Below are 20,648 nucleotides of genomic sequence, written 5' to 3'. Positions count from 1 at the left end.
GTCAGAACTGAACTCAGTGTCAAATATTATACAAATATTATGAACAGTGTGCAATTCCAATAGACTGAAGAGCTGGTTTCATTAATAAGATAAATTTGAGAAGGTGAATACAAATCAGAGAACGGCTTACTTTCAGGGATACCCTAGGTGTACTTAAAGTCAAGAAGAAAGATGTTGAGTTCTGAAGAAGCCGTGTGTTTACACAATCACAGACAATAATTATTTTTGACTCTTAACTGGGAATTCTCATAATATGTAGCTTGAATGCTTGATTTGTTCAGTAATTTCTCCAATCTTGTTGTTTCTTTTAAAAATTGTCAGAGTATATTCATTAATAATCTGATGTGTGTGCTTTTGGCTTTATATTTTTAGTACTTTGATCTGAATGTAGCTTTGATTTGAAGGATTTAAACATAAAGTTGTGGGAAAGATGTGTTAGTTCTTTAAGGATTTCTTTCAAATCTTAATAAAATATTAAACTCTATTATCTTCCCTTAAAGCAATAGAAGAGATGTGTCACATGCCACATTTTTTCCAGTTTTTCAAACCATATATTTTGAAATGTAATCAAAGACGAAAATTACTTCACATAGATTATCATCTTTTAGTTGTCAATAAACTATGAACATTCTTCAGCAAATAATATGAAATCAAAACAGAGATTGCATTTTGTGCTCTTTTTCTCAGTTGATAGATCATGGAGAAACTCATGTAGAAGAAAATAATAACATAGTTGCAACAATGATTCTTACATTCTTTGAGTTTTGGTAGGAGTAAAATATAATCAAAACAGATTATTTACACTGACATTTCTCAATTGGGGCAAGAAAGAATACAAAATTGAATTCTACAATTGAATTCTGTTTACATTGAGAGATGCCTCTAATTAAAATGACCATTCAGAGAATTAACATACTGTAAATTGTACAAACACTTGGTAGTTTTGGATCTTATAGGATTCATTGACCCTGCTATAATTAATATCACATACTTCAATGATTCTTCCTCATTGTTTAGATGAGAGAGAAATTAAATGCAGAGGTTTTATGCCCCTTGTCTTTTAGAATTATTGCACTGCCAAAATAGCTATAAATGCAGCACATTAGCTGAAGTAAAAAATTCAAGTTCAAGTTTATTAGCATTCGACTGTAAACATGCATACTGCGAAACAAGAGAATGTTCCTCCAGCACAGTACAGTACATATAACTCATGCACAGAGCATATAAAGTAATATTACCACTAATAATTGATCAAATTATGAGGTGTATATATGATGCAAGTTAAAAAGTAAACAGATTGCGTTTCATACGTGATGAGTCCTGGTGGGTGGCAGGGAGATCTGTCATCTCATGTCCTAATGCTGTGGTACATCCTGCCTGATGGGGGTCGAAGAGATGGTGGGATAGGTGGGAGGGATCATTGACAAAGCTAAAATCCCTGTGTAAACAGTGATCCTGATAAGTATTTCTAATGGGTGGAAGAGATGGCTGAATCATGAGGGAATTCTTATTTCAGTCTTTTTGAAGGTAAAATAATTTTTTCCTTTCATATTAACTGTGAGATTTTAGGAAATTACACCAAATATATATGTTAATATTATAAATATATTATTTATAAGCAATGAATCTTCTTATTCTCGGTGAATGAAATTGATACTCATCTAAATTGTTTTGTGAATGTTGTACTTTGTACTCCACATCAAAGCACTTTATTTATTGGTCTAGATTTGAAACTGATTAAAGGTGAGTCATTTCCTGTTTTGCATCACACAAGCACCTGAAATTGAAATGTACTGGATTTTAGTGTCATACTAATAGGGAAGGGGAATTATAGACCAGTTAGTCTGACATTGGTGGTGGGGAAAATGCTAGAGTCGATTATCAAAGATGTGATAACAGCACATTTGGAAAGAGGTGAAATCATTGGACAAAGTCAGCATGGATTTGTGAAAGGAAAATCATGTCTGACGAATCCTATAGAATTTTTTGAAGATGTAACTAGTAGAGTGGATAGGGGAGAGCCAGTGGATGTGGTATATTTAGATTTTCAAAAGGCTTTTGACAAGGTCCCACACAGGAGATTAGTGTGCAAACTTAAAGCACAGGGTATTAAGGGTATGGTATTGCTGTGGATAGAGAATTGGTGGGCAGACAGGAAGCAAAGAGTGGGAGTAAACAGGACCTTTTCAGAATGGCAGGCAGTGACTAGTGGGGTACCGCAAGGCTCAGTGCTGGGACCCCAGCTGTTTACAATATATATTAATGATTTAGACGAGGGAATTAAATGCAGCATCTCCAAGTTTGCGGATAACACGAAGCTGGGCGGCGGTGTTAGTTGTGAGGAGGATGCTAAGAGGATGCAGGGTGACTTGGATAGGTTAGGTGAGTGGGCAAATTCATGGCAGATGCAATTTAATGTGGATAAATGTGAGGTTATCCACTTTGGTTGCAAGAACAGGAAAACAGATTATTATCTGAATGGTGGCCGATTAGGAAAAGGGGAGGTGCAACGAGACCTGGGTGTCATTGTACACCAGTCATTGAAGGTGGGCATGCAGGTACAGCAGGCGGTGAAAAAGGCAAATGGTATGTTGGCATTCATAGCAAAAGGATTTGAGTACAGGAGCAGGGAGGTTCTACTGCAGTTGTACAAGGCCTTGGTGAGACCGCACCTAGAGTATTGATAGATAGATAGATAGATAGATACTTTATTCATCCCCATGGGGAAATTCAACATTTTTTCCAGTGTCCCATACACTTATTGTAGCAAAACTAATTACATACAATACTTAACTCAGTATAAATATGATATGCATCTAAAATTGTGTGCAGTTTTGGTCCCCTAATCTGAGGAAAGACATTCTTACCATAGAGGGAGTACAAAGAAGGTTCACCAGATTGATTCCTGGGATGGCAGGACTTTCATATGAAGAAAGACTGGATTGACAAGGCTTATACTCACTGGAATTTGGAAGATTGAGGGGGGATCTTATTGAAACGTATAAAATTCTAAAGGGATTGGACAGGCTAGATGCAGGAAGATTGTTTCTGATGTTGGGGAAGTCCAGAACAAGGGGTCACAGTTTAAGGATAAAGGGGAAGCCTTTTAGGACTGAGATGAGGAAAAACTTCTTCATACAGAGAGTGGTGAACCTGTGGAATTCTCTGCCACAGGAAACAGTTGAGGCCGGTTCATTGGCTATATTTAAGAGGAAGTTAGATATGACCCTTGTGGCTAAAGGGATCAGGGGGTATGGAGAGAAAGCAGGTACAGGGTTCTGAGTTGGATGATCAGCCATGATCATACTGAATGGTGGTGCAGGCTCGAAGGGCCGAATGGCCTACTCCTGCACCTATTTTCTATGTTTCTATGAAATGTACTGGATTTTAGTGTCATACTAATAGGGAAGATTTTTGCATTCACCATTGTTCGAGGAGAAATTGGACTGCAACACCCATTATGTGCAAAGGAGCAATGGGAAATCAGGTGCTACTAACTGAGCTGCCTGACTACTCTGGAATTAATGAGCATTACAGCAAGGAAATCGGCCCTTCGGCCCAACTGGTCCATGCTGACCACAGCATCCTCCCTGCTACTCCCAGTTGCTCACGTTTGGCCCATACCCCTCCAGGTACTTATCCAAATGTCCACTAAATGTTGCAATTATACACACCTCAATTACTTCCTCTGACCGCACATCCTATGTACTACCTTCTATGTAAAAAATTAACTCTTCCATCTCTTACCACTCCCCTTTCATCCTGTACTCTGCTCTCTGGGTTTGGACTCCCCAGCTCTAGACAGAAGACTGTTTCTGTACCTTATCCATACCTGTCATGAGCTTATGAGCTTCTATGATGGACTCACTCTTCATTCTCCTATGCTCTAGGGAACCATGATCCAGAGTGGCCAACCTCTATAACTCAGGCCCGTTAATCGAAGCAGCATCCTGTAAATCTCTTCGGCACTGTCTCCAGCTTGACAATATTTCCCCTATATCACTACACTCAGTACTCTGAGTGTGGCCTCACCATTGACTATGTACTGCAACTGCAATATAATATTGCTAATCCTGAACTCGATGCTCTGACTGATGCAGACCAGCATGCTAAATGCCTTCTTCACTATCCTGTCTACTTGCACAGCCATTTTCAGTGAACTGTGTACCAGGTCCCTCTGTTCCACAATGCTTGGCAGCGTCCACATCTGTGTCAACATTTGGCTTTCCTTTTCTTTCTTGTGCCTTTGTGATTGATATTGACTGAGTCATTCAGTATTATATTTTCTCGGGATTCCATTTGTGCTCTGGACATTGCAACCCTTTGGTACTCTTTTATTGGTCACACAACCTCATTTAAAACTCTTTAGAAAGTCTGTGGACACATGTAAATGCAGTAAACCCTTGGCATGGACAGTAAAATGAGACACTTGTACTATTCCTCATCCTAATTTATATCTTTTAAACATATTTGATGTATGGGCATTTGTTGTGCAATTAACAAACTAATTAGTGAAGTTCTGGTTGAATGTAGGTTGATTATTTTGATAAATTAATACCGCGCTAGTTAACTTCATCTATCTTTCAAACAAAGACCGTGGAAATAATGTATAGTTATGGAACTTAAGTGAGTTTATTGTAATTTGTATTTTATTTATAGAAATAATGGGTGTGAAAGGTTAAATAATTGTTTTAGCTGTATTCCTTCATTTGGTAATCTTGAGCACTTTACAGAATAGAAATAAAAAGCTTATTTAGAAATTATGTTCAAGATATTCACTTTTAACACCAAGATAATAACTAAACAAAAATGCCTTACATACAGAACAATAAATAATCTCAAACATTATACTCCAAGGCACTTTCAATTTTTCAGAACTTGACAATAATAATTTTTATTATACCTGGGGGTTTGCATTTTACATGGAGAATAAAGTCAGAAGGTGTGTTGTTCTTGTACAACTGACGGATATATATTGCAGGATGGACATCTCATTCACTTTCTTTGCAGTGAAGAAGTTTAATGGGAAAAAAATTTTATAAGTTCAATATTTATTGACTTATTTGTGTTAGAGAAATTTGCTTGTGGCAGCCTCATATTGTGATGTACAAACTGTGACTAGGAATAGATATTCTAGCCATTAGTTCCCTTCTCATCCTATTATCATAATCATTATCAGCCATTGACTGGAACTACCTACTAATACAATCAACATGTTTACTGAAACTAAATGCTGTAAGTGTTTCTAGATCATCCGTTGTTCTTGGCGAAGGAGAACACAGAAAATTGGCTGCCCTGCCTTTTAATGTGATAATGAGTGGACAGACAGGAAATGTGGTGGCTGTGGAAGTGCCCCTAAGATGGTGTATTGCCTTCTCATACCAGGATCAAGAATGTCTGGGGGCAGATGCAGAAAATTCTCAAGGAGGAAGGTGAGCAGCTAGAGGCTGTTGTACATGTTGGAATGAACAATGTAGGTAGCATGTGGGATGAGCACAATGCAGAATAAGTATAGGGAATTAGGGAAGAAGTTAAGAAACAGGACTTTGAGGGTAGTTATCTATTGATTTCCCAGGGTGCCATGTGCTAGTAAGGTCAGACATAAAAGGAGAGGCCAGAGTAATTCATGGCTGAGGAGATGGAGCAGGGGTCACTGTTTCAGGATCTTGGAAAGATGGGATCTCTTATAGAGTGGAGGCAACCTGTACCAGAGGGATGGTTTGCTCTTGAACCCGAAAAGGACCGACAAACACGAGAAAATTTGCAGAGCTGGAAATCCAAAGCAACACAGACAAAATGCTGGAGGAATTCAGCAGGTCAGGCAGCGTCTGTGAAAGAGAATTAACACTCTGTTTTAGGCCAAGACCCTTCATCAGGAGGGCTAATTTTATGTGTGTTGCTTCAGAGAGACCAATATCCTTGCAGGGAAATTTACAAGTTTTACATGGGAGAGTTTATGGGAGATTGGGTGGGGGTGCAGCTTTGGGACTCTCAGCAGAAGCAAGTCACAGGATAAAGCAGTAGCCAGTGAGAGCAATTTTAGAAATCACATTAGCCAGGGACTCAGTAAAAACATGGAGAGAAATACTCCTTAAACTGCATTCATGTCAGTGCATGCAGTACAACAGGTAATGTGGATGACCTCAGAGTATGGATTGGCTATAACAGAAACATGGCTGAGATAAGACCATAAGATATAGGAGCAGAATTAGGCCATTTTGTCCATGGAGTCTGCTTTGAGAGATAATATTCTTGCAGGATTGTCTAGTGAAGGCAAATGGGTAGAGATTAGAAACAAGAAGGGGGGTTGCTCTAGAAAGGCTTTATTATAGACCTCCCCCCCAATAACCAACAGGAACTTGAGGAGCAGAACTGTAGAGAAATTTCTCATAGTTGTAAGAAAATAGAATTGTATTAGTGGGAGATTTTAATTTTAGCCACACGGCATGTTAAAGGCATAGACAGGGTGGAATTAATGAAGTGTGTCCAGGAAACTTTCCTGAACCAATATATGGAGTGCTCGACCTATGAGGCTGCAGTTGTGGACCTTATCCTAGTGAACGAGGCAAGGAAAGTAAATTGATTGGCAGTCAGAGAACACTTTGACTCCAGTAACTATAATTCTATTGAGACAGTGATGGAAAGAGAAGGATAGCTCCAGAGGTTACGGTCCTAAACCGGAGCAGGCCTAAAAATAGGAGAATTAGACAGGATCTAGCAAAGGTCAATTGGGTGAGCTTGTTTGAAAGGAAAGGAATGTATAGCAAGGCAGAGGCTTTTAGGATTGTGTTGTCAAGAGTCCAGCAGCTGCTGATTCCTGTTAGAATAAAGGTTAAACCTGGTAAGTTTAGGGAACCCTGGCTGATGAGAGATATTGAGACTCTAGACAAGGAAAAGAAGGAAGCAGATGTTGGGTTTAGGAAATTTGGATTGAGCAAATCCCTTGAAGACTATAAAAAGATGATGAATACTCTTAAGAGGGCAATCAGGAGGGAAACATATGGTATAAGACTTAGGTATGGAGCTTAGAAAAATAGAAGGCTGTGGGTAACCCTAGGTAATAGTAAGTACATGTTCAGCACAGCATTGTGGGCTGAAGGGCCTGTATTGTGCTGTAGGCATTCTATGTTTCTAAGACAGATCTGATGAGTAAGATTAAGGAAGATCCCAAGAGGTTCTATAGGTATATTAAAAGTAAAAGGGTAGCAGTGGTGAGAGTAGGTCGCATTAGATATAAGCAGGGCCACCCATGTCTTAAGGCTCAGGAGACAGATGGATTCTTTAGTAAATATCTTGTTTGGGTGTTTACTGAGGAGAAAACCACTGTTGCTCAAGAGATAAGGGAAGCAAGTGGAGATGATTTGGAGGGCCTTCATGTTACCAGGGAGGAGGTGTTATCAGCTTTACAATGCATTGAGGGTTTTGTGGGAAGCAAGAGAAGAAATAGCAGGCACTTTTAGAGAAATTTGTTTCACCATTAGCCACTTGTAAATTTCCTGGAGAGTGGAAAGTGTCCAGTGTCATTTCATTGTTTAAAAACAGTAGCTGAGGTAAGCCAGGGAAGTACAGGCCGGTCAGCCTGATATCAATAGTGGGTCACCGGCTGAGGGACAGGACCTACCAGCTTTTGGATAGACAGAGTCTGATTAGGAAAAGTCAGCATGGGCTTGTGTCTATGAAGTCATGCTTGATGAATCTTTTGGAGTTTATTATAGAAGTAGCCCGAAAATGTAGATGAGAACAAGACAGATAGATTCAAAAGTAGGAAGCAGGGTGTTAGTTGAAGAATGGTTCTTCAGAATGTAGGGCAGAGACTAGTGGTGGGCTATTCGGGATGGTGTTGGGATCCTTGTTAATAATTATTCACATAAATGATTTAGATGCAAGTGTAAAAGGCTTAATCAGTAAGTTTGTAGATGACTCAAAATCAGGAGTTGTTGATAGTAAAGAATGTTAGTACAGATTACAAGGGGATCTTGAAAAGTTGGAGAAGTGGCAAATCGATTTCAATACAGTTAAGTGTGAGGTGATACATTTTGGAAAGGCATGCCGTTATAGTACTTGCCTATCAATGGTGGGCTCCTGGGGAGAGTAATGGAACAAAGAGACTAATGAGTAAAAGATCATAGTTGATTGAAAGCAGTGTCAAAGGTAGACAGGGTGCTGATACAAGTGTTTAACAAGCTGGTCTTCATCAGTCAGGGCACTGAGGATAGGAGATGGGACATTATACAGTCATTGTTGAGGCTGCTTTTGGAGTACTGTGCACAGTTTGGATCCGCCTGTTAAAGGAAAGATGTGCTTATACTGAAAAGAGGGCAAAAAAGATTTACCAGCACTAGAGAGCTTAAATTTTAGGGAGAGATTGACCAGGTCAGAAACACAGGAGAAATTGTATGTGCTCTTTTCTAAATGTTATTAAATTATAATGGGCATTGATAAGGTGGGTGACAACAGACCTTCCCCCAGGGTAGGAAAACTAGAGGGCATAGATTTAGGAAAAGCGGAAAGATTTAAAAAGGACCTGAGTAACGACTTTTTCATGCAGAAGCTGGTGAGTGTGTGAAAGAGCTTGTGGAAGAAATGGTTGAGGCAGGTAAAATAGAGTTATTTAAGAAGCACTGGGATAGGTATGTGGAAGGGCAGGGCTTAGAGGAATATCAGAGTTTCAAAGTACTTTTTTTTATCAAAGTAGGGACACAGAATACAACTCTGAGATTCATCCTCCCGCAGGCAGCCACAAAACAAAGAAACACCATGGAACCCGTTCAAGAAAACATCAAACACTCAACGTGCAAAAAAAAGAACAAATTCAATTTAGTTCAATTCTGCACCGCGCTGCTAGCCCACTGCAGGCACGGTGCCATTCTTCACCAGGTCTGTGTCATTTGCCCTGATCAAACTGCTCAGAAACAGCAAAAAGAAAGAGTAACCAGAATTCAGAACACACATGCAACTTGACTTTCAAATACCCCCAGAAGAAGTTCACAGCCTCACCTATCAATCCTTACAACATGGATCCCAAGACTCCTGCACTTCCCTCCAACAGCAACTACTGAGAGGCAGAAAAAGAGTGGTCAAACACAGGCAGATAGCACCGAACACCCACCCACCCTCCACTCTCATCCTTGACACTTTCAACCTTGCTTGATGCCTTAATTGGAGAGAAGCAATGGTGACGATCATGGGCTCGCACCCTGTCTCCAGGCTTCTAGGCCTCAGGCCGCACATTCCACTCTAAACCTCACTGAAATTCCTTGGAGGCAGTAAAATTGCTCAATCAGCATAAAAACACAGCATTAAAATGCAAACCATAAGTTCCAATCACATCCAGCTTGGTAGCGGAATCACGTCTGAAAGAAGAAGTAAAAGAAGTAGCTTGTGAACTGTCTGCAGGACGTCACCGTTAGTCACATTGTTCTTTGATGCCATCTTGAAGTCTTGGGTATGAGCTGAATGCAGGAAGTTGTGACCAGATACATGTGCCCTGTGGTTGGCATGCACTTGCAGGCCCAAAGGCCCTCTATCTAAGCAGTGCTTCTCCATGAACCTCCACGACTCTAATAGGATAATGGCTGAAGATCCATGTGCTGCTTTCTCCCCATTTTGCCAATGATACTAAATTGAGAGTAAAGGCAAATTGCGCAGAAGATATGGAGAGTCTGCAGAGAGATAGAGATAGGTTAAGTGAGTGGGCAAGTGTTTAGCAGATGGAGAACAATGTTGATATATGTGAAGTCATCCACTTTGGATGAAAAAATGAAAGAGCAAATTATTATTTAATTGGTGAAAAATTGCAGCATGCTGTTGTGCAGGAAGATTTGGGAGTGCTTGGGCATGAATCACAAAAGGTTGGTTTGCAGGTGCAGCAGGCTATCAAGAAGGCAGACGGAATGTTGGCCTTTATTACTAGAGGGATTGAATTCAAGAGCAGGGAGGTCATGCTGCAACTATACAGGGTACTGGTGAGGCCACACCTGGAGTACTGCGCAGTTCTGGTCTCCTTACTTGAGGAAGGATATACTGGGTTTGGAGGCAGTGCTGAGGAGGTTCACCAGCGATGAGGGGGTTATACTATGAGGAAAGGTTGAGTCACCTGGGGCTGTACTCACTGGAATTCAGAAAAATGAGAGGAGATCATATAGAAACATAAAATTATGAAAGGGACAGATAAGATAGAAGCAGAAAAGTTGTTTCCACTGGTAAATGACTAGAACTAGGAGACATAGCATCAAGATTCGGGGGAGTAGATTTAGGACAGAGATGAGGAGGAACTACTGTCCTCAGAGAGTGGTGGATCTGTGGAATTCTCTGTCCAATGGATCAGTAGAGGCTACCTCAGTAGATTTATTAAATACAAGGTTGGATAGATTTTTGCACAGTATGGGAATTAAGGGTTATGGGGAAAATTGAAGTGAATTGACTTTATTACTTACATCAGTCTCATACATGAGGAGTAAACGTCTTTACATTACATTTCCATCTAAATGTACAATGCGCAATCATAGTAATTTATAATAATTTATAATAAATAGAACAGTCAATGTAACATAGAAACACACTCAAATAAGCATGAATTAATCAGTCTGATATCCTGGTGGAAGAAATTGTCCTGGAGCCTGTTGGTCCTGGCTTTTATGCTGCGGTACCATTTCCTGGATGGTAGCAGCTGGAACAGTTTGTGGTTGGGGTGACTTGGGTCCCCAATGATCCTTCAGGCCCTTTTTTCACACCTGTCTTTGTAAAATGTCCTGAATCATGGGAAGTTCACAACTACAGATGCGCTGGGCTGTCCGCACCACACTCTGAAGAGTCCTGCGATTAAGGGAAGTACAGTTCCCATACCAGGCAGTGATGCAGCCCATCTGGATGCTCTCAATTGCGCCCCTGTAGAAACTTCTTAGGATATTGGAGCCCATACCAAACTTATTCAACCGTCTGAAGTGAAAGAGGTGCTGTTGTGCCTTTTTCACCACACAGCTGGTGTGTACAGACCACGTGAGGTCCTCGGTGATGTGGATGTCAAGGAACTTAAAGCTGTTTACCCTCTCAACCTCAGATCCATTGATGCCAATAGGGGTTAGCCCGTCTCCATTCCTCCTGTAAACCACAACTAGCTCCTTTGTTTTTGCAACATTGAGGGAGAGGTTGTTTACTTGACACCACTATGTCAAGAGGTGACTTCTTCCCTGTAGCCTCATTATTCTTTGATATTGGACCAATCAATGTAGTGTTGTCATCAAATTTAATTGGAGCTGTGGATGGCGATGCAGTCATGGTTACGCAGGGAATAAAGGAGCCCTGAGGGGCTCCTGTGTTGAGAGTCAGAGGGGTAGGGGTGAGGGAGCCCACTCTTACCACTCGCTGGCGATCTGACAGGAAGTCCAGGATCCAGCCGCACAAAGCAGGGTCAAGGTCGAGATCTCTGAGCTTCCTTTTGAGTCTGGATGGAATTACAGTGTTGAATGCAGAACTGTAGTCCAAGAACAGCATTGTCACATAAGCATCCTTCTTCTCCAGATGTGTAAGGACAGTCTGTAGAGTTGTGGCTATTGCGTCATCTGTCAACCTGCTGTGCCGGTAGTTTGTCGGTAGTAATTTGTAATGAATAGTATGTACAACAGGACAGTCAATATAACATAGCAATAAATTGTATCAGCATGAAGTAATCAGTCCGATGGCCTGGTGGAAGAAGCTGTCCTTGAGCCTGTTGGTCCTGATTTTTATGCTGGTAGGCAGAGATGAATCCATGGCCAGATCAGCCATGATCTCATCGAATGACAGAGCAGGCTCGACAGGCCAGATGTCCTACTCCAGCTTCTATTTCTTATGTTCCTATGTTCATATTCCTAAATACCTTTAGCATTAAGAGATACACTAAGGGGCCACTTTATTAGGTACACCTGTACACCTGCTCAGGAAAAAATCTGCAAAAATTTAATCAGCCAATCATGCAAAAATCATTCAAAAATCTGATCAGCCAATCACGTAGCAGCAACTCAATGCATAAAAGCAGACAGACATGGTCTAGAGGTTCAGATGTTTTTCAAACCAAATATCGAAATGGGGAAAGAAATGTGATCTAAGTGACTTTGACGATGGAATGATTATTGGTGCCAGATGGAATGGTTTGAGTATCTCAGAAACTGCCGATCAACTGGGATTTTCACACACAGCAGTCTCTAGAGTTTACAGAGAATTGTGCAAATCAAACAAAAGAAAACACCCAGTGAGCTGCAGTTCTTTGTGCAAGAACGCCCTGTTCATGCAAGAGGTCAGAAGAGAATGGCCGGACAGGTTCAACCTGACAGGAAGGCAATGTTAAATCTGATCAACAACCTCTAAATCGTGGGCCTCTGCACTTTCCCCTGCAAATGCATCCTTGACTTCCTCACTGGGAGACCACAGTCTGAGTGGATCAGAAATAACATTTCCACCTCACTGACTATCAACACTGGCATTCCTCAAGAATGCGAGCTTAGCCCACTGCTCTACTCTCTCTACATCCATGACTGTGTGGCTAGAATGAGCTCAAATGCCATCTATAAATTTGCCAATGACACAACTATTATGCAGACTTTCATATAGTGACATGAGGTATACAAGGACCAAAATAGCTGATTGAGTGGTGTCTCAACAACAATCTTGCACTTGATATCAGTAAGGACATGGAATTGATTGTGAACTTCAGGAAGGGAAGTTGAAGGAACACACACTAGTCCTCATCGAGGGATCAGAAGTGGAACAGGTGAATAGTTTCAAGTTCCTAGGTGTCAGCATTTCTGAAGCTTTATCCCTAGGCCCAAAATATTGATGCAATTACAAAGACAGTGGCAATACTTCATTAGGCATTTGAGGGGAATTGGTATGTTAAGAAAGACACTCACAAATTTCTACAAGTGTACAATGGAGAGCATTCTACCTGGTTGTATCTCAATATGGTATGCAGAGGATCAGAAAAAACTGCAGAAAGTTCTAAACCCATCCAGCTCCATCATGGGATCTAGCCTCCCCAGCACTGAGGACTCCTTCAAAAGGTGATGCCTGAACCATCAGTAAGGACACCCATCACCCAGGACATGCCCTCTTCTCGTTGCTGCATCGAGGAGGAGGTAGAGGAGCCTGAAAGCACACACTCACTAGTTAAGGATCAGCTCCTTTCCCTCTGCCATCAGATTTCTGAATGGACAATGAACCCATGAACACTCCCTCAATGTTTTCCCTCTCTTTTTGCACTTACTTATTTATTTTTGTGTGTACTTATTATAATTTATAGTTTTATTATTGTGTATTGCAATGTACTGCTGCTGCAAAACAACAAATTTCACGACACATTCTAGTGATATTAAAGCTGATTCTGATTCTGAATAATCTGAATGTGTTACAACAGTGGTGTGCAGCCAAGCATCTCTGAAGGTACAACATGTTAAACCCTGAAGTGGGTAAGCAGCAAAAAAATACAAACATACACTCTGCAAATTTCATTGAATGTCAGGTTTCGAAGGTCAGACTGTCTTGTTGGAAGTTCTCATTATCTGGTACTATTGTTACTTGACACATCAGCCCATTACTGAAGGTTGTTTCAGTTTTGCCCATGCATTTGTATTCTGCTTCATGTATTGAGGAGTTAAAAATAGAATTGAATGTAGTACATTCATCAGCAAACATTCCTAATTCTGACCTTATGATGGAAGGAAGATAATTGATGGAGCAACTGAAGATAGCCAAGCCAAGGACACCACGTTTAAGAACTTATGCAGCGATGTCCTAGTCTTGATGATTAACTGTCACCCTGCCTTGTTCTTGATATTACTTTAAGCACTGGAACATTTTTCAAGGGGAGTCAATCTCACATTCACTTTGAAGTGCAACTCTTTTGGCAAAGACTTTGATGTTATAAGAAACCAAGTGACTGTGGTGAAAACCTAAAAGCGGTAGCAGTGAGTAGATTGCTTTTGAATAAATATGACTTCCAGTTCTTGACTGCTGATTGGGCAGTAATTTCTGTATCATCCTTAAGTCCTTAGCCTTATTATTCAGTAAATCTTACTTTTATCAACATATTTTGATGTTACACTTTTCTCTTCATGTTCACATCTGCTAGACATATCCCAAGACACCAACATTCTCCACAGATGGATCAACATTCCCAATTCTTCATTCCCTCCAGTATAAACTTCTATGCACATCTATAAATTTCCTCATATGTTGCTAAGTTTCTTATGAGTAATCTTACCAAATCCACTAACTCTCTTCTGTTTTCTGTACCTATCCTATTTGTTAAAGTATATTAAGCATGAGGTGATTATTGACTTCAGGAGGAGGTAACTGGAGATCGGGAATCAGAGGTGTAGTTCCTTGCAGTTATTACTGCAGACCCAGCACATAAGTGCAATTACAGAGAAAATACAGCAGTGGCTCTACTTCCTTCACAGTTTGCACAGATTTGGTGTGGCATCTAAAATTTTGACAGACTTCCATAGGTGAGTAGTGGAGAGTATATTGACTGGCTGCATCAAAGCTTGGTGTGGAAACACCAATGATCAGTAAATCCTACAAAGAGTAGTGGATATATCCCAATCCATCACAGGTAAAGCCCTCCCCCACCATTGAGCACATCTGCAGGAAGCACTGTCACAGGAAAACAGCACCCATCATTAGTGACCCCACCACTCAGAGCATGCTCTCTTCTCACTACTGCCATTAGGAAGAAGGTACAGGAGCCTCAGGACTCACGTGACCAGTTTCAGGAACAGTTATTACCCCTCAGCCTTCAGGCTCTTCAACCGAAGAGGATAAGTTCACTCAACTTCGCTTGCCCTACAACCGATAGACTCACTTTCTAGAACTCTTCATCTCATGTTTTCAATATTTGTTGCTTATTTATTTATTATTAATTTTTCTTTGTGCATTTAAACAGTTTGTTGTCTTTCACACACTGGTTGAACACACAAGTTGGTGTGGTCTTTCATTGATACTATTATTGTTATTGTTCTGTTACGGATTTATTAAGTATGCCAGCAAGTAAATGAATCTCAGGGTTGTATAGGTTGATGTATATACTTTGATAAATAATTTGATTTGAGCTTTGAACTTTGAACTATGCTTTGCAAATTCATGTTTGCTGCCATTGTTCACTAAATGGCCATCAGTCAGTCTATGTGTCCTTTCCTTTGTGAACCAAGATAGCACATTGACTACTCTCACCTTCAAACACTATTTATACTTCTAAGATCAATTTAAAGTTGTTGACAGATCCTTGATTATCACCTTTCTCCAAATCCTTTCAGCAATTTAAGGTACACACAATTAGAGCCCAAAGGCTTTATCTCTTCATATGCTGTGAGTGTATTCTATGCAATTCCTTATTTTGTTATTTATTTATATTTACTGGTTCATTCCATCCTCAAGTTCACCCACATACATACGTATCTATCTATCTATCTATCTATCTATCTATCTATCTATCTATCTAATTTGTAAAAAAAAATCAATATAAAATCTTTTTTCTACATTAATTCTTTCCTTCATTCCTGAATGTTTCTACCCTCTATAAACTTGATATTTTAATGCATTCAGTTACATTCAGCTCATTATCATAACCTGTTCAGGTTTTCTACATTCTAAATTTCACATGGTTTTCTTTCGTTTAGCTCTGAGCTTTACATACCCATGCCTACCTTCTACTCTATCTATTGGTGTAGGCCATTCATATACCTACCATAGCATCGTCCTTTGAAATTAACAGCAACGTTTTCTACATGTTTTCACCTTTGCCCTTCCATTCCACACAATTTCAAAATCCTCCTCAGTTCTACAATTGGCTCCCTCACACACTAACATAGCCAGTTCCATCTTTCTGACACTCAGTGTGTATTGTTACTGCAAAATATTATGAGGCATGTATTCAGCAAAGGAAAAGTATAAGATTGTTGGTGGTCTGAAATCAAGAAAACTGAGTACAGGATTAATGGTCAGTTACTTATGAGTGTGGATGAACAAAAGGACCTTGGGGTTCAAATCCATACATCGCTCAAGGTCACTGCACAGGTTGATAGGGTAGTTAAGAGGGCCTATGAGATGCTAGGCTTCATTAACAGGGGGATTGAGTTCAAGAGTAGAGAGGTCATGTTGCAACTCTACAAATCTCTGGTGAGACTGCACTTAGAGTATTGTGTTCAATTCTGGTCATCTCATTATAGAAAGGATGTGGAAGCTATAGAGAGGGTGCAGAGGAGATTTACCAGGATGTTGCCTGGTTTGGAGAACAAGTCATATGAAGCAAGGTTAGCAGAGCTGGGACTTTCCTCTTTGAGCGTAGAAGAATGAGAGGGGACTTGATAGAGGTCTACAAGATTATGAGAGGCATAGATAGGGTGGATAGTCAGTACCTGTTTCCCAGGGCACCAATAGCAAACACCAGAGGGCATCCGTACAAAATTAAGGCAGGGAAGTTTAGGGGGAGACATCAGGGGTAAGTTTTTTACACAGAGGTTTGTGAGTGCCTGGAATGACTTGCCAGGGATGGTGGTGGAGGCTAAAACATTAGGGGTATTTAAGAGCCTCTTGGACAGGCACATGGATGAAAGAAAAATGGAAGGTTATGGGGTAGTGTGGGTTTAGTACTTTTTTTTAAGGATGATATGGGTCGGCACAACATGGAGGGCTGAAGGGCCTGTACTGTGCTGTAGTGTTCTATGGTTCTATGGTATTGTTCTCATAGATGTTCAGGGACATTTATGAAATTCAAATTACTTTGCATGATTTAATAAAGAATAAAAAAGATAAAGATAAATTCATGAAAATAATTTACTAAATTAAGCACTTGCTTTCTGATCTGCAGGTCAGGAATTGCTATTTAACTGAGACAGATTCCATAACAGATTGTCGGGGAACCCAGTATCTCCAGCTCTGTCGGGAAACTCCACACTGAGTCCCAAAGCAAAGAGAAGTAACATATGTTACATTTTTGTCACTGACCTTGTCTTGGGCATATATTGAATCTGTTTGCATTTACTGTATATCAGAACACAGGCAGATCACATTGATATCATGAGCCATACTCATTGGTCCATTAGAATATTAACAAAGATGCCCATGTATCTAATTATTAGCAGTTTAGTTTGACGGTTTATATCAGCTATGTAGAGTTTCATTTTAGCGTATTGTTTGACCATTAATTGCACATCGTATCTTTCTCAAAGGTCACGTCTGATGCATGCATTCAGAGTTCTGCGATGCAGCTCGTTTGAAGTTCATCAGCTTTTACTGGTTCCTGGGTTGATTTGCATGCACACATTAGCTGTTATCTAAAGGCAACTTTCCTTTGCTGACTTTTAATTAAAATGCTGCTAAGTTATATTGTTGTTTACCTCTCTGAAAGACTAATAACTTCCATTCAGTTTTAATCCATATTTACCAATGGAGTTCCATTCTTTCATACACATTCTTTTCAAATTACAGGAATCAATTTTGTACTTCCTCCATCTTAAAAGAACATAGAAATCTACAGCACATTACAGGCCCCTCGGCACACAGTGTTGAGCCGACCATGTAACCTACTCGTGAAACTGTCTAGAATTTCCCTACTGCATAGTCCTCTATTTTTCTAAGCTCCATGTACCTATCTAAAAGTCTCTTAAAAGACCATATTGTATCCTCCTCTACCACCATCACTGGTAGTGCATTCCACATACCCACCACTTTCTATGTGAAAAACTTACCTCTGACATCCCCCCGTACCTACTTCAAGCACTTTAAAGCTATGCTCTCTCATGTTAGCCATATCCACACGATCAATGCCTCTCATCATCTTATACACCTCTATCAGGTCACCTCTCATCCTTCATCACTCCAAGGAGAAGAGGCCAAGTTCACTCATCCTATTCTAATAAGGCATCCTCTCCAATCCAGGCAACATCCTTGTATATCTCCTCTGCACCCTCTCTGTAGTATCCACATCCTTCCTGTAGTGAGTTGACCAGAACTGAGCACAGTACTCCAAGTGGGGTCTGACCAAGGTCATTTACTCAAGCTCTTCAATTCAGTCTCACAGTTGATGAAGGCCAATATACCATACACCTTCTTAACACTGTCAACCTGTGCAACAGCTTTGAGCCTCCTATAGAAACAGACCCCAAGATCTCTCTGATCCTCCACACTGCCAAGAGTCTTACCATTAATATTATATTCTATCTTCATATTTGACCTATGAAAATGAACCACCTCACACTTATCTGGGTTGAACTCCAACTGCCATTTCTCAGCCCAGTTCTTCATCCTATCAATGTCCCACTGTAAACTGACGACCCTCCAAACTATCCACAACACTCCCAATTTTTGTATCAGCAAACTTACTAACCCACCCTGCTACTTCCTCATCCAGGTCATTTTAAAAAATCACAAAGAGGAGGTGTCCCAGAACAGATCACTGTGGAATACCACTGGTCACCGTGCAGAATACGAACTGTCCACAACCATGCTTTGCCTTCTGTGGGCAAGCCAATTCTGGATCCACAAAGCAAGGTCTCCTTGGATGCCATGCCTCCTTACTTTCTGAAGGAGACTCGCATGGGGAACCATAGCAAATGCCTTGCTGAAATCCATATGCACTACATCCACTGCTCTACCTTCATCAATGTGTTTGGTTACATCCTCAGAGAATTCAATTAGGTTTATAAGGCACAACCTGCCCTTGACAAAGCCATACTGACTATCCCTAATCAGATTTTGTACTCTCTAAATGCTCATAAATCCTGCCTCTCAGTAGCTTCTCCAACAACTTGCCCACCATTGAAGTCAGACTCACTGGTCTATAATTTACTGGGTTATCTCTATTTCTTTTCTTGAATAAGGGAACAATATTGCAACCCTCCAATCCTCTGGAACTTCTCCCATCCCTATTGATGACATAAAGATCATCACCAGAGGCTCAGCAATCTCCTCCTTCGCTTCCCACAGTAGCCTGGGGTACATCTTGTCTGGTCCCAGCAACTTATCTAACTTAGGCTTTTCAAAAGATCCAGCACATCCTCTTTTTTAATGTCTATATGCTCAACTGTTTCAGTCCACTATAAGTCATCTCCACAATTTCCAAGGTCCTTTTCACTGGTGACTATTGAAGCAAGGTATTCCTTAAGTACCTCCACTGACTGTATGTACATGTTTCCACTATTGTACCTGATTGGTCCTATTCTCACACAGCTCATCCTCTTGCCCTTCACATGCTTTTAGAACGCCTTGGGGTTTTCTCTTAATCCTGCTCGCCAAGGCCTTGTCATGACCCCTTCTAGCTCTCCTAATTTCATTCTAGAGCTCTTTCCTGGCACCCTTGTAATTTTCTAGAGCTCTTGCAGTACCTAGCTTCTTGAACCTTTTGTAAGCTTTTCTTCTTAACTAGATTTTCAACATTCTTTGTACACCATGGTTCTTTTAGCCTACCATCCTTTCCCTGCTTCAATGCAATGTACCTATACAGAATGCTATGCAAATGTTTCCTGAACATTTGCCACATTGATGCTGTGCATTTCCCTGAGAACATCTGCTTCCAATTTATGGTCCCAAGTTTCTGCATAGTGGTATCATATTTCCCCCTACGCCAATTAAATGTTTTCCCAAATTGTCTGCTCCTATCCCTCTCAAGTGCTATGGTAAAGGAGATAGAGTTGTGATCACTTCCTCCAAAATGCTCTCCCACTGGGAGATCTCACCTGAACAGGTTCATTTCCCAATACCAGATCAAATATTGCCTCCCCTTTTGTTGGCTAATCTGTATATTGTGTCAAGAAACCTTCCTGAACACACCTAAAACTCCAGCCCATCTAAACACCTTGAACTAAGGAGATGCCTGTCAATATTAGGAAAGTTAAAATCTCCCATCACAACAACCCTATTATTATTGCACCGTTCTAGAATCTGCCTCCCTCTCTCTCCTTGATATCCCTGTTACTATAAGGTGCTCCATAAAAAACACCCAGTAGTGTTATTGCCCCCTTCCTGTTTCTGACTTCCACCCACAATGACTCAGTAGACAACCCCTCCATGACATCCTCCTTTCCTGCAGCTGTGATTGTATCCCTGATTATCATTGCTACTTCCCCATCTCTTTTGCCTCTCTCTCTGTTCTTTTTGAAACATCTAAAGTCTGGCACACTCAGCAACCATTTCTGCTCCTGAGACATCCAAGTCTCTGTAATGGCCACAATGTCATAGTTCCACGTATTGATCCACACTCCAAATTCATCTGTCTTGTTTATGATACTCTTTGCATTAAAATAGACACATCTCAAACCATCAGACTGAGTGTATCTTTCCTCTAACATCTGCCTATCCTTCCTCACAAACTCCCTGCAAGCTGTCTACTATGTGCCAACTGCCCATCCTCTGCCTCTTCACTATGTTTCCCACGCCCCCTGCAAATCTATATTACCCTCCTCAATAAGATTAGCAAACCTTCCTCCCAGGATATTGGTTCTGCTCCAGTTCAGATGCAACCCCTCCCACTTGTTCAGGTCACCCCTTCCCCAGAAAAGTTTCCAATGATCCAAGAACTTGAAACCCTGCCCCCTGCACCATCTCCTCAGCCACTCATTCGTCTGTGCTATCTTCCTGTTCTGATCTTCCCTAGCTTGTGGCACTGGGGGTAATCT

At 40.7% G+C, this 20,648-nt stretch overlaps 1 protein-coding gene across 4 annotated transcripts in view; it reads left to right on the top strand.

Annotated features, from left to right (window-relative positions):
- Nucleotides 1–20,648, top strand: part of nckap5l (NCK-associated protein 5-like) — an 883,389-nt gene that overhangs the window by 634,828 nt on the left and 227,913 nt on the right. The gene's annotated exons all lie outside the window — the stretch shown is intronic.

Source organism: Hemitrygon akajei, chromosome 5, assembly GCF_048418815.1.
Source record: "Hemitrygon akajei chromosome 5, sHemAka1.3, whole genome shotgun sequence".
NCBI classification, from domain to species: Eukaryota; Metazoa; Chordata; class Chondrichthyes; order Myliobatiformes; family Dasyatidae; genus Hemitrygon; species Hemitrygon akajei.
Note: the sequence above shows the minus strand (reverse complement) of the source record. Positions and strands in the feature narration are given on the sequence as shown.